A 15,826-nucleotide genomic window follows, 5' to 3' on the forward strand; every position below is an offset into this window, starting at 1 on the left:
CTCTCTCTCTCTCTCTCTCTCTCTCTCTCTCTCTCTCTCTCTCTCTCTCTCTCTCTCTCTTTACGCGTCCTAGTTCGCATCCAAAACTAGGTGGTGCCCCAAATTTGTGTAGGCTTAGGTTGCGGGTTTGTGTGTGTGTTTGTTGTTTTTTCCAACCCCAACCCAATTGAGCAGCACGGGAGCCTTGAAGGGTGTCTAGAGGTTGCTCTTCTTGTTGCCCGCCCCGGACCGCTTCAATACCAGACTCATCTTGCATAACAAATCGTCCTCCCCAATGTGAAACTCTGACATCCCACCAAGTCAACCAAGTCTTTAGACATGAAACCTCTCCATCAATAGCATGCCCAGCTCTCCAATAGCGACGGAGTTCTCCCTTGCAGTTTTCTGCTTGATTCTCTGACGATGCGATTCGCCAATTGCGGCATTTAATCTTGTGTTCTTCTTGGGAGGAAGGCTTAATTCACTTCACAGTATGACGGCTCATGGATTGCTCCCAATGGAACACACATGATCGTTCCTTGGCAGGCATAGCCATATTGGGACCTCCAAAATAAACAGTTCTGACTGCTATATCCAATTTGCATTTGCTTCATCAGCCATGAAACCTCTAAACTCGGGCTTATCATACCCTTGGACTTCAACCACCTTATTGAGCATCCTCCAAAACTCTATTTGTGAAAACTTATTCTCCACAGTAAATTCACATGTTGCAATTGTCAGAAGTTCACGAACAAACAGATCATAAACATGTGCAGACATTGTTGGCCATGCATGCACACGATGCACATGATCAAAGTGCACCCACATGTGTTCCAAGTTTCCACCCGGGCGCATTCGATTAACTAGATCAACCGCACTTCCCGGACCAATGGTTGACATCTTAAATACATGTGGCTGTTGTCCATCTCCAAGTTGACCAGGGAAAAGAACATCGTGAATGTATGGATACCTACTCTTGCTCTTTAGATCAAGCACAACTTCTAAACCTTTTGCACTTATGTTTTTTGATCGTTTGGCACATTCCAAGCTTCTCTCAATCATTCGCTTGTTTGACAAAGGTGTGATTGTGTCAAGAAATTCAAGAAACTCACCGTCTTCAATACATTTGGTGTTCTCAGCATTCTCCATGACAAGCTTTTCCATTATAAAATCTTGAGCAATTGTACGCTCCAGCTGCTTCGCAGTGGTAAATGGATCTACAAAAGCATGGGTTTGTAGCACTGATGCAACTTTTTCTTCATTTGATCAGGACCTACTTGCTCCACATGGATGGTAATGCTCACCTAAATGTAGCATGCATCGGGTCCAACTTTGCTTATCTCTTGGCATACAATAATAAATAACTGCAGGACAGATGGCCACACATTCAGGCATTTGAGAGCAATGACTGCATATCAAGGTGCCATAGTCAGGTGTAAGCATGCCTTGTGGGGAAGACTTTGAAAGGCGACCATGCCAATGAACCTCATTATATAATCTAGTCCTTAGATAATATGGACAGTCAATGTTATGACAACACAAGTGACCTGAGCATCGACTGAACCGAACAATGCCTAGAAAAGTGTCACTACTGCATGTGACATATTCTGTCCACATGTGACTATCATTTCGTTGCTCCATCCCTGTCATTCCATTGGCTGCTCCAGAAGGTGGCAACTCAAACGCAACATAGCCATCATAATGCATAGGCAGCTCTTGGACTTGAATGATATTCTTTGCTTGTTTTAGTGCCAGATAAAGATTGCTCTGCAAAGGCATTGAACGTATGATTTCAAGCACGCTAGAAGAACCAAGCTTCTCAAACTCATCAGATTCCAAATCGACTATTGCTGGTGCAGACTTGATTCTACTGCCATGTGCAGTTGTCTGATTTGAAGCAATGCGAACCTTGAAGAACTGACACTGGTCGTGATTTAGAAGGAAAACCTCATCACCATTAGAAGTTTCAATTACTTCCATCTTTACCTGGTCGCCACTTAAAGTTAAGGGATGCAAATTAAAGGCAATAGTTAATTCAAAATGTTGTCTCACAGAGGCTACAGGCAAGGCATATGTGCTACCTTCAAACATAAGAACAAGCTTTTGGCCACCTTGCGGTCCATAGATAGTGATATGCCTGGCCATCACATAAAACTATTTTAATGAAATTTGGAGCAATAGGATTACTGCTCAAAAACTGTGGGATAATTGAGTTACGATGCTGGGTAGTACAAACATTAACCAAACTGGGAAAAATGGAAAAGACCAAAGTAAATTGATTTAACTGCAGTGTGTGATGGTGGAGACGTCGCAGCCGTCGAGCATTCAAAAACGTCTCCTATCAATCATGTAAAATTCCATTTTTCCACGTCATGTTCGAGTTGGTCGTTTTTTACTTCAAATTAACACAGGCATTTTTTATTATAGACAGTCACTCTTCTTATGATAGACAATCACCACGATATTTGGGAGCAACATTTACGACATTTATGACAAAATATTGGAGGTCTTTAAAGAACTTTGAATATTTGAGAGGTTTGTTTTAGAATTTTATATAAATCAAAATTGCAGCAAAGAATAGTCATGAGCGACTCGTAGAGCTCGAAAAAAACCTATGTTTAGTGTAATCCCACCTTCAAATTTATAGATTTACCTCTTAATTTTTTTATGAAGCTGAGAATACCTACAAAATTGTAGTAATATTCGTGCAATGTTAGAAAAAAACCGGGGTCTAGTGTATTTTAACCTGTTGAAATTATAAAATCCCGGAATTACCGGCAAAAGCTTCAAACTTGGTTCTAAAACCCGAGAGAATTTTGACCTAAAAATCTGGTTCATTTCTATCTCAAGTGCTTCTGCTATGTAGGTTTAGCAAGTTTTTAAACAAAATCGAATTTGTCGAGAACTACACGACACAGACGGCATGACACAGGCGCAGGACACAGAGCCCATGACAAATGCGCATGAGCACTTTCTTCTCTACTACAAGTAGCGCGCGCCGGCGCGCGCTCGTTGTGGTAGCTACAATTTCGTCTCCTGCAGCTAGTTCCATTGCGTTGCTACAGAAATTGTTTGCTACCATCGTGCTGCTATTCGGCCTGTGCGCGCTGATTCTAGTGCCTGAGTGCGCTGTTAGGCCTGCGCTGAATCCATTGCCTGATTCGGTGTTCGGCCTGCGTTGATTCCATTGACTGAGTGAACTAAGCATTTTCGACTGCCAACACTGGTATTATTTAATAACATTTAGATACATTAACATTTACCTTTATTCACTAACATTTAGATATATTAGTAATAGTAATAAGGGTCAGTTCAACGAACTTTGGACGCCGTTTTAGGCAGATATGCCTTGGTTGCAAGGGGTAGCAAGTCTTCGCAGCTCTCAAGGACGTTAACATTACTTCCAGAATCTCAAAATGACACTGTTGAGGAAGCGAAAAATTTAAAGACATACTGTTGCATTATAGTTGTGTCTTTTTGTTGAGAGAGAGAGAGGGGTAACCTCAAGTATCGAACAAAATGTGTGACAGGTTAATTTCCTTCCATTTTCAATTTTGTTGACCGCAAGGGGAAAAGTGTAAAAATTAACCTAATCTCTAAACATTTACTCTTTCTGGGTTGTCGCAATGACCGAACGCCGACGCGCGGCCCTATCAACAGGCTAGAAATTTTTCTGTGGTTGACTTGCTTAGCCAATTGCTTCCCACCAAATGGTGTTAAATGATGTATCATTATGTCCAACCAACAAGAGATTGTGCATTTTGTTTGTTTTTTTGCTAATACACCTTTATTTTAAATGTAGAGCTACTTATGCCATGTCTGCAAGTTTAATTTTAGCTTTGACTTGTGTAGGTCAATTCGCGACAAGGGCAATCGATGGCAGGCAAAAATGGTACATCTAATCGAAGAGGGCGTCCTCCTGCCAGGTGTTTCAAAGTTTTAAATATTTGCAATTAAATATTCTTATGAATTGTTTACAATTTTTGATAATGTTGGAATAAATATATAGCTTTGGTTTCTAAAATCTGTTGGAGATGTATCTCATGGGCTATGCATAGTATTTGAAATAGTGCTCTGAATTAAATTTTGTTTCGTTTTGTTATTTCATAACAATACTTTATGTTTCATTATATGCTTCCATCAACAACTAATTTCTTTTTGAAGGTTACTAAAAATGTTGAATTGTTTATTTACAATGGATCAGTCCTAGATCCCGTGGTTGTGCCCGAAGAGGGAGGAGTAGTGACCAAATCTCTTATGGTCAGGTGGATAGTAGTGACCAAGTCTCTTCGGTTTCAGCTGCTATCATGGTAGAGGAGCTAGAAACACAAGAAGAGGAGATTCTATCTATGGACATGGGGCAGGGATCTTTACATGAGATAGATGAGACACTAGCCCCTGAGGAGAATGGGTTGCAGATAGTTCCATGGGAGATAAGGGACGAGGTTAGTGCAGCTGCAGAAACGGAGGATGAACAAAAAATCTTCATGCATAGGGGAGCATATATGCTTGAGAGCACACATATATTTAGCTGCTTTGATTATCCCTCTATTCCCTTATGCAGATTGATTCCATATGCAAGGGTGAGAGGGTTGAGAGACGATCTTAGTGGGTTGAAGTCTGCCTTCGCAAAAGAAGGCTATATGCCAGAAAAAGGAGCTTTCATTGTCTCTTTATTGACATGCAAAAGAGAGGAGAGCCTTGTGACAGGTATGTCAATACTTTCTATCTTTTGCCATTGTTCACATTCTTTGGATTTTGTTTAAAGTTTAACATTTGTGTCTACTCAAGATGAGATCAAAGCAACATGGGGACCTCTATGGAATGAGATCAATGATGAATTCGAATGTGAATTGAAAAAGAAACCAAAGTTTCAAGATCTTGTCAATCACATGTTCTATGTTTGGGAAGGGAATCATCGTACTGTGGCATGGACAGAGGCAATTAAAGAAAGGTTTTCCACTTCTAAGGAGAAGCATTGTCGTGTTTTGTGCACTATCATAGATCCTACCAAAAGTGCCTGAGATTGCGTTGCTAAGCAATTTGCAAAGAATGAACTTGTAAGTGTTTCTCTTGTTCAACTTTGCTAGTATTTAAGCTATCGTATATTTGAATGCTTACATGATATATCAATGCAGCATGAATACTCATGCTCTGGTTGCCACTCATCTTCGTGATGAGATCGTTAATACCACACACATTTGTGCGGTGGATCATGTGATGTACTTAAGTGGTTTACCCGAAAAGGATCAAAATCTTATTGCCGCCGTACGGAAAAAGTATGCCAAAGGTTCCGAGCCTTGGTATCCGCTCACTCGACGTTACCTTGGCAGATTGGTCTATGATATATGAACCAAATTAAATGCTTCCTTTTGTCATTGGTATGCGTGATTAGTAATATACTCTTTCTTATTTTGGATTTTAGATTCAAATGACAAAAGAGAAAGAGAAGAGAATATCGAATGTGAAGCAAGGTTTGTCTGACAAAGACTTCAAAAAGGAAGAGGAGAGAATTCACCATGAGATCACACACAAATATCAAGATCGTATTGGGAAGGTACCTTTATTTTTTTGCATCTACTCTTTGTTTGTGGTGAATGGTACAATATGTAATTAGAGTAATTGTCATTTTTATACTCATATTGAAGTTACTTAACATTGTGGATCCCAACCTTGGGACGGATTGGCTAGCAAGGGTTTTGTCTCTGAAATGGGGTAATGATAGCTAGGCTACATTGGAGAAATTGAACTTAATAGCACTCCAAGATGCTCCCGTTCAAAACAAGACTCATTGGATTTCTTTGTTTGAAGCGGACAAGATTACAAGGGGTGCATATGGTCTTAAGAAAGGAGATCACGTCTTCCGCATGTAAGATGATCCTTGATAATTAATCTTGAATTTTTTGTACTGTCCTTTTTTTCTCTCACTCTTTTTGGAATTGTAGGTGGCTTCGTAGAGAGGGTTTTTTGGCACGAGTCTTTGAAAGAGCATTTCAAATTGTGTCAGATCTTATGGATGTGCCTGGCGTTGTGCCTTTGCCACATGACTCTACCCTCACATTTTATTTTGAGGAGATAAAATTTGAAGCTAGGCCCTTTTTGTTTCCAATTGAAGTGTCTCTTGGAGCAAAGACAAAGGATGTGGAGAAGCAGGCATTGAAGAAGGTAGATACATTACGAATGGCAGCACAACGTTTGTCTTTCAGGTGAACAATTTATTAATTGCAATTTTATTAATTTATTATGTTTATGTGATGAGCTTCATGTAACTTGTTAGCTGTTCATTGTAGATTCCTTATGTTTTTGGTATCCAAGAATGTGTTACCTGCCATGCCTTTTTTGGCAAGACAGTGAACTCAGATGGCTACTCAAGACACATGCATGTACCCCTCTAGTATGCGCATCTTGAGTGCATGGGAGATTGAGAATTGTCCGTGGTGGATAGATATGGAAAAAGGACATGTTCTTGGTCGTGAAAGAGAGATGCATGACACGATGTCGAGGGATGTTGTGATACAAAATCCACCAGCAGATAGACGAGAGGCAAGACATGCAGGTATGTTTCAATATTTGGCATGCCAAACAACCATAAGTTAGTAGTATTTTGACTTAAAATGTTTTGTTTAAGATGCGCGCAACTCTCAAAAGGAAAAGGAAACATTTGTGGATACCATCGTAGAGGAGGATGTGGGCTCAATGCCTGGTATGTCTTATAAAAGTTTGTTAATGCTTTCCAAAAATATGCTTCATAGATGACTAATTTTATCTTGTTGTAATGCTCCAGTGTCTTCTGGCACCATCATGGCTAGGAAGACCATCTCATTTGTTTATCTTGTAGAGTCTCCACTACAAAACATATCTAGTTTTGTTGACACACAGTGCATGGCCATAGTGGGGGACTACATTTCCATTGCTGCAGACTTCAGAGTGGGAGTCCGGAATCCCATATGGATCCCTGTACATGAGCATCTTTCACGGGCACGTTCGGAGGCTACACTATATACTCGTGCGGGGAGAGCCGTTCCATGGGCTGTTGATTTCATTTTCTTGGATCTCCCCTTTGGTGGGTCTCTAGTAGGCTCCTCTACTCTACCTCAGTGGGACATTTGCAGTGAGGATCATGTGCGTGCTGGAGTTCATTTGGCATTCTCGACGCTAGCAGATTCAGGCTGGCTTCTAATCATGGTGTCTACGGCGGGTGAGATCCTTTTGTTGTTGCTTTCTCTAACCGTGCCTCTTTTGTTACAGTGTCTTTGCTCTGTGCTATTTATGGTTCATCGAGTAGGTATGCGTCCACCGTGCTTCGTAGCAGAGAGCACTGTCCTATTTTCTCGCCTTGGCATGCAGTCATCGAATTCTTTTATGATGCATCATGTTCCGGAGCTCTCTCAAGCTAGATCATCATCAGGCGAGCCATTGCGAGGTGGATTGCAGCGGAGCCATTCTTTTGTTGCATGCTTTGTGGAGCTCCTTTGTCGGCGTGGAGGTATTTGCTTGGAGCTTGGATGTGGTACAGCCCTTGCACTAGCAGCTTGTGTGGGATCAGGATGGGCATGTGTTGCGCTCGACATTGATGAGCAATTGATTTCAGGATATGTGCTACCATTACTCCATCGTAGAAAGCGGAGCAGAGAGGACCCCTCCACCTCCTTAGATATTGATGATGAGAGTGATATGCCATCGCGTGTCAATCCCTTTGATGACTAGTGAGGCCCACGTCTTACTATGCCATTGACATTGCTTATGTTTTTTTATCCTTTTGATGTCCACATTGGTATTTAGTGTTTATGGATATTGCTTCTATGTCTTGTTTAGTATTTTGTCATGATGATGCATTTTCTTGTTGGTTGGAAGTTCCATGCTGGTCTACGCAGAGGAGATGGCTCGAAGCATGGAAGCGGACATGCGATACGATTCTGAAATCTGTGAGACACTTCGGAGACGGAATGTCTACATCGACGATGAGTGTGAGAATTGAGAGATTTGTAGCATATGGTTCTTGTCATGTTTTGATGAAAACTTTTGAGTCGATGTTCTAATGTTTTAAGTCGTGGATGAGAAGTATTCACTCTTTGGAACAATTTGATTAGAATTTCAAATCCTCCTGTGAGGTGCCTTAAATGGCTAATGGGTTTGTTTTGAAATATTGACCTATTTACAAAGGAAGCTCTGTCCAATTTTTTTCAAAAACTAGTATTATGTTTTTCTTTGTTTTCTTGTTAGGTCATATGTATTGACAATGCGTTGGAGGGGGAAAGTCTACATCGACAATGAATGTGACTAGTCAATCATAAGAATTGATAAATTTGTAGCATTGATGTTAGAATTGAAATTCATGTCTTGTTATTTTCATATGGTTCTCATCATATTTTGATGGAAACTTTTGAGTTGATGTTTCAATGTTTTGAGTCATGGATGAGAAGTATTCACTCTTTGGAACAATGTGGTTACAATTTCAAATCCTCCTGTGAGGTGCCTTAAATGGTTCATGTGTATGTTTTGAAATATTGATCCATGTACAAAGGAAGCTCTGTCCAATTTTTTTCAAAAACTAGCATTATGTTTTTCTTTGTTTTATTGTTAGGTCATATGCATTGACAATGCATTGGAGTGGGAAAGTCTACATCGACAATGAATGTGACTAATCATAAGAAATGAGAAATTTGTAGCATTCATGTTAGAATTGAAATTCATGTCTTATTATTTTCATATGGTTCTTGTCATGTTTTGATGGAAACTTTTGAGTTGATGTTCTAATGTTTTGAGTTTGAGTCCTGGATGAGAAGTATTTACTCTTTGGAACAATTTGGTTAGAATTTAAAATGCTCATGTATGGTGCCTTAAATGGCTATTGGTTTGTTTTGAAATATTGATCCATGTACAAAGGAAACTATATCCAATTTTTTTAAAGAAACTAATATTGTGTTTTTCATAGTTTTCTTGTTAGGCCATATGCATTGACAACAACACCATCATAGATATTCGCTTGGGTTCTTGTATGCTCGCTCATGCTTGCTCGGGCTACGGTAGAACTCATCTCCTTCCCCCCTCCTCCATGACTCCTCCCCCCTGAGCTCTGATACCAATGAAAGGACAAGGGAAACTAGAACCTAGGAGTCCACCTCCCAACCACCTACTACATAGCATGGCTCCTAGCTCTTTGCCCTAGTTGGACTCCCTTTCCACACTACCTAGCCCGGCCTTGCCCATGTCTAGTCCGGCCTTGCCGTTGTTCTTACAAAATTTTTATCACTGCTTCAGGTGATCATGATTGCTAGCTATGGCATCACTGCTCGTTTCTCATAACTCCAAATTTCATCATCATGATCTTGTACACATCATGAATCTTAAAGCTCACCCTTACATTGGAATGTGTGAGTTTTGTGCTCTTAGAAAACCCTTTTCTCTCTCAAATGCAACTCATTCTCATGATCTTTTTAATCTTTTTTATAGGAACATTTGTGAACATTTTCCTATATCGAGATCACAACATCATTATCTCATTATGTTTATTGATAACTACTATCAATATATAGTTGTTTTCATGATTACAAAAAAAAATGAAGCGTTATCAATAAACTAGTCGTCATCTCAAGAGACTTTGCACTGATAATGATGGAGAATATGTTTCTTGGGAGTTTGAGGGTTAATTTACTATAACCATCATATTAATCATGAGTATACTATGTTTAATGGAATTGGCCTATGAGCTTTGAGAAAAACGAAATTAAGAGAATTAAAGTGAGCATTTTTGTGAGATCAGTTTGAGAACATAGAGGGTAAACTTAATTGATGGTAGGAACAGAAACATAGTACTTAATTAACTTGGCATGAAAAATACTTTTGCAAGAGAGAGAGAGAGAGATTATTAGAGAACATGACAATAGTTGAGGACCGGGTTTACGGTCCCCTCTCCAAAAGGCATTTGTATTATAGATTCTTTCATCAAGAGAGACTTGGTACAATACAATCTTTGTGACCTTGGTGATGCTATGCATATGGAAAGATTCATGCATCACAAGCATAACATAAACTTTGAAAAAAGCATTAACTATCCCAAGCCTCAGTCTCAAGGCCTCAAACACCTTTGAAGGTGGAGAGAGCTAGCGGGGAATGAGGTTAGGGAAGAGGAAGAAGAATCATTCATAGGAGAAATAAATAGTTCCTCACTTATCATCACTCTTCTTGCTTAGCATAGCATAATAGCATAGTAATGAAGATGAAGAAGATGACAAGGTTAAGCATTGAAGCATGGCTCTTGGTTGGATTTGCATTCCATAGCCAAGATTGTTGGTCTAAGCTCTCCACTTCTCAGCAAGCTTGGAGAAGGAGATGGAGCTCTTGCACTTTGCACTCCACACAATGAGAGAGAGTGTGCGTGTTTTTGTGGGAGAGTATACCCCCCTCTATTGCTTAGTCCACCCCCCCCCTCTCTCTCTCTCTCTCTCTCTCTCTCTCTCTCTCTCGTATTATTTAATTATATCATTTGAACATGTGTCCTCTTTGAGAGCAAGAACTTAATTATTTATTTTTATGCATCTAAATTCTCATTGGACCCCTTTAAAGCCTATCCAATAGGATTCAAGCACATCATGAGGGCCCAAATGGGGGAAATCTTAACGTGTGTCTTTTATGCTTCTTAAGTCATTTACTTTGAATTAAACACTTCAAGCACTTAGTGATTTAAGCATGGAAAACGTTTATGCCTCTTCAAAGTTTATCTTTGAATTGAACACTTCAAGAACCTTAGTCATTTAAGCATGAGAAGCTCCTAAAGCTTGGGAGAGGTTCCCACAAACACTTAAAGCACTTTAGTTAGCAAGCGGACAAGCACCTCATACTTGGGTAGGATTCCCACCTCAAGGTCAGCTCTAGCTTGCCTAAGGTCAAATGACTTTTTAACACTAACTTCTGAAGGTCTTTAATGAAGCTAAACCTAAGGTCTTTGATAGACTACCTCCTTTTGGACCCCTATTGAGATGTAACCATCTCTCCACTTGGTCCCTTGCTGAGGTGAATCTAAAAGCACTTATTACACATTGCTCTTTGGTAGACCATCCCCTTTTGGAGCCCTATTGAGATGCAACCATTTCTCCTTTTGGTCCCCTGTTGAGATAAGTCTAGAAGCACAAATCTATATCCTAACTCTTGTTCCCCTTTTATCTTCCCATATTAAACGATCAATTTAATATAAGAAAATCATTTGCTAACCCTAAATCGTAAACCCTAAACCATCTTTATCTTCTTTACCTCATAGTCGAGGACGACTATGATTTGAAGAGAGAAGTAATGTCATAAAATATAATATCTAACTTTAAAAAATGATTTTCTCATATTAAACTGATCATTTAATATGGAAAGATAAAGGGGAACAAGAGTTAGGATATAGATATGTGCTTCTAGACCTATCTCAACGAAGGACCAAAAGGAGAAATGGTTGCATCTCAATAGGGGTTCAAAAGGAGACGGTTTACCAAAGAGAAATGTGCAATAAGTGCTTCTAGATTTACCTCAGCAAGGGACCAAGAGAACAGATGGTTACATCTCAATAGGGGTCCAAAAGGAGGCAGTCTATCAAAGAGCAACATGCATCTAATGGAGCTTAAAAGACCTTACGGTTAGCTTCATTAAAGACCTCCAAAAGTTAGTGTTAAAAAGTCCTTTGACTTTAGGCAAGCTAGGGCTGACCTTGAGGTGGGAATCTTACCCAAGAATGAGGTGCTTGTCAGCTTGCTAACTAAAGTGCTTAAAGCGTTTGTGGGAACCTTGCCCAAGCTTGAGGGGATTCTCATGCTTAATGACTAAGGTTCTTGAAGTGTTCAATTCAAAGATAAACTCTCAAGAGGCATAAACGGTTTCCATGCGTAATTGACTAAGTGCTTGAAGTGTTCAATTCAAACCAAATGATTTAAGAAACATAAAAGACACATGTCAAAATCCTCCACATGTGGCCCTCATGATGTGCTTGAATCCTATTGGATAGGCTTTAAAGGGGTCCAATGACAATTTAGATGCATAAAAATAAATAATTAAGTTTTTTCTCTCAAAGAGGAAAAGAGGACACATGTTCAATGAAATAATACGCGCACGCGAGAGAGAGAGAGAGAGAGAGAGAGAGAGAGAGAGAGAGAGAGAGAGAGAGAGAGAGAGAGAGAGAGAGAGGTGGACCAAGCTTGAGAGGGGGGGTATACTCTCTCTCTCTCTCTCTCACACACACACACACACACATTCTCTCATTGTGTGGAGTTCAAAGTGCAAGATCTTCATCTCCTTCTCCAACCTTGTTAAGAACTTGAGAGCCTACACTAACAATCTTGGCTACGGAATGCAAATCCAAGCAAGAGCCATGCTTCAATGCTTAAGCTTGCCATCTTCTTCATCTTCATTATTACTATGCTATTATGCTATGCTAAGCAAGAAGAGTGATGATAAGTGAGATACTATTTCTTTCTCCTATGAATGATTCTTCTTCCTCTTCTCTACCCTCATTCCCTGCTAGCTCTCTCCACCTTGGAAGGTGTTTGAGGCCTTGGGACTGAGGCCTGGGATAGTTAATGTTTTTTACAAAGTTTATGTTATACAACATGCATGAAGCTTTCCATCTTAATAGTATCACTTGGGTCAGAAGGAACAAAAAGATTGTATTGTACCAAGTCTCTTTTGATGGGAGAATCTATAATACAAACGCCTTTTGGAGGGGAGATCGGCTACAAGTAAATCCGGTCCTCAACTATTGTCATGTTCTCTAATACTCTTTCTCTTGCAAAAGTATTGTTCATGCCAAGTTAATTAAGTACTATGTTTATGTTGATACCATCAATTAAGTTCACCCCCTATATGTCCTTAAAGTGATCTCACAAAAGTCCACACTTTAATTCTCTTAATTCCATTATTCTCAAAGTTCATAGGCCATTTCCATTACACATAGTATGCTCATGATTAATATGATGGCTTGGGATAGTTAATGCTTTTTTCAAAGTATATGTTATTCTCTTGATGCATGAAGCTTTCCATCTTGATAGCATCACCAAGGTCACAGATATTGTATTGTACCAAGTCTCTCTTGATGGGAGAATCTATAATACAAAGGCCTTTTGGATGGGGGACCAGCTCCAAGTAAATCCGGTCCTCAACTAGTGTCATGTTCTCTAATACTCTCTCTCTTGCAAAAATATTATTCATGCCAAGTTAATTAAGTACTATGTTCATGTTGATACCATCAATTAAGTTCACCCTCCATGTTCTCAAAGTAATCTCACAAAAATGCTGACTATAATTCTTTTAATTCCGCTATTCTCAAAGTTCATAGGCCATTTCCATTCTCTTGAAATCATAGTCATCCTTGACTATGAGGTAGAGAAGATAAAGCCTAGTGTTTAGTCCATGTTTTGTAGCGGGTAGAGGATCCCTTTTTACCCTACGACATCATTCCAGAATGGATAAATAATCCAAATGGTGCTCGAGAGACTTAGCTGCCGCAAGCATGTCTGCTCTTTAGTCTATATCGTAACTCCAACAGAGTGACAAGTTCTACTTGGTGTTTGGGAGAAGTCGTCACTACAAATATGATCCTAAGCATGCATACTCCTTAAACTTTGTGCACAATAAAAGAAAGAGAATGAGTCTTATAAGAGAAAAACATTGTTCATTTAAAATGCATTTTCATCTAGTTACTCTAGTGTAGCATTGTAAGCATTGACAAGGTTCATATTATCCTTAAGCTAGGTTCCTTGCATCCATCTAGCATCTTTAAAAGGATATATCTTAAACTTAACAAGATATCATTGGATAATGTTACCGTTTCTTAGTACCTTGTCTTCATGTCAAAGAATCGATTCGGGCTGCAACACCTCTTCTTGATCTTCGATCTCTGGCGGATCCTCCATTATTGGTTCTTTTGGTGGCTCTCCTTTGTAAAGCTTGAGCAGGCTCACATGGTTAGCAGTATGAATGAGCCAATGGTTGGGCATCTTTAACAAATAATCCATCTCATTGATTGGCTTAAGAATATTAAAAGAAAGGACCATAGTATCTTTTTGCTAGTTTAGCATAATACTCTTGGTGGCTCGTAGGATTCTTGCTGTAGTATACCATTAAACGAGCCTTGCGAAACTTTAGCAAGATCCAATCATTTTCCTTAAAGGCTAAGGCTCTCCTATGCTTATTAGCAGCAGCCCTTTTTGCCTTTTCTTTGAGATAGATATAACCTCTTTAATCTTTGGAAAAGATTCTTGTCTTGGCTATATTCATAAGCAACGAAGATCTTTCTATATACTTTAAGTAGTAAGGGATTGGTCTATAGTATGCACACATATCAATAAATCTTCTTAGCTCATGTAGACTCCTTGGATTAGGCCATGCTTTTATTACCTCCAACTTTGATGGATCCATACGGATACCATCTTGAGAGATAATGTGACCTAAATATTGAATCTCCTGTAGGAAAAAATCACTTTTCTTTTGATTAATGGAAAGCTTATTCTCTCACACAACTTGAAAGATTACCTGGAGGTGTCACTTGTTCTCCTCAAGAGAATTTGAGTGGCTTGAAGATTTTTGTCCATCGTGAGTTTGAATGAGACTGGAGCATTTGCCAGGACAAAACTTGTAACTTATCAAGTAGATTTTCTATCCACGGTACGGGAAATCCTTTCTTTTAATAGTGATCCTATTTAGTGCTCTATAGTTGAAACACATGTTATATGTGCCATCTTTCTTTTGCATTAACAGTATTGGTGAACAGAATGGAGAGGAGCTAGGCCTTACCATCCCTTTTTCCACCAATTCATGCGCTTGCCTCATGATCTCCTCTTGTTGAGTTTGTGAAACTCAATAAGGAGGTTTATTAGGCAGTGAGATTCTTAGTAGAAGCTCTATTGCATGGTCATCATCCCCTCATTTTGGAGGTGGCTCACTAGGGATGTCATCAATGAAAACATCTTGGAGGGCACCATGCTCCCTTACTTTTCCCCAAGCATAGGAGAGGTATGAGACTTTGCAATGAGTATCCTCATTTGGAGCTTCAACCATGGAAGCTCTAGGAGTGTCATTGAGTACATTTCTTTTGGGACAAGAACGATAACCGTGTCCTTGCTCCCCACACTTGAAGCATTTAAGGTCTTTAGGAAAGGCCTCTAATTCTTCAAAGAGAGAGCTTATTTTTACCTTTGTAAGCTCCTTTCTCCTTGTCCTTGTTGTTGTTGGTGTTGGTGTTGCCTTGGGAAGAGTTTTGAGCATGCTCTTTCCTTTAGCTTCATTTTGACCCTTGTTTTCCATGGGCTTAAAATTTCTTCTCGCCCATTGTTGGAAATTGATCCTTGAAGCAACCATAGTGTGGTGGATGACTTCGGTAATAGTTCTAGGCCATTGTAAGTTAACATACTTGACCATTTCTTCATGTAATACTGCAGAAAGTTAATGTTTTTATTTGGCAAAGTCTATTCTTTGAAAGATTGTAGCTTTGAGATGTAAATCCCAAAACTTGTCTACATATTTGTGGATAGACTCGTTGAAGAGCAGTTTCAAGCTCCGGCATTCGGTAAGCACTTTGTCCTTTGCATCGCTTGCAAGGAATTGCTTTATGATGGAAACTCATAGAGTTTTCCATGTCTTTGGGGCCTCACCGATACCACAAAGGCTAGCCCACCATTGACAAGCAGAATTTTGGAAGTGCATTGCTACATGGCATAGCTTGGAGGACTTTGTCAAGCCCTCGTATCCAAAGGCCGCATATAATTGTTGGATGAAGGACAATACTTTGTATGTGGCACCAAAGGTGCCATCCTAGGTGAGAAAAGAGATACTCTTTGCTCCCTCTTTGAACTTCTTAAGATTTTGTGACCATCAC

At 39.6% G+C, this 15,826-nt stretch overlaps 1 pseudogene; it reads left to right on the plus strand.

Moving 5' to 3' along the window:
• The first annotated feature begins 3,855 nt into the window (after window positions 1-3,855).
• On the plus strand, window positions 3,856-7,686 carry LOC147421799 (uncharacterized; annotated as a pseudogene).
• The last annotated feature ends 8,140 nt before the right edge of the window (window positions 7,687-15,826 follow it).

Source organism: Adiantum capillus-veneris, chromosome 27 (assembly GCF_014529385.1).
Source record: "Adiantum capillus-veneris isolate H3 chromosome 27, ASM1452938v2, whole genome shotgun sequence".
NCBI lineage: Eukaryota > Viridiplantae > Streptophyta > Polypodiopsida > Polypodiales > Pteridaceae > Adiantum > Adiantum capillus-veneris.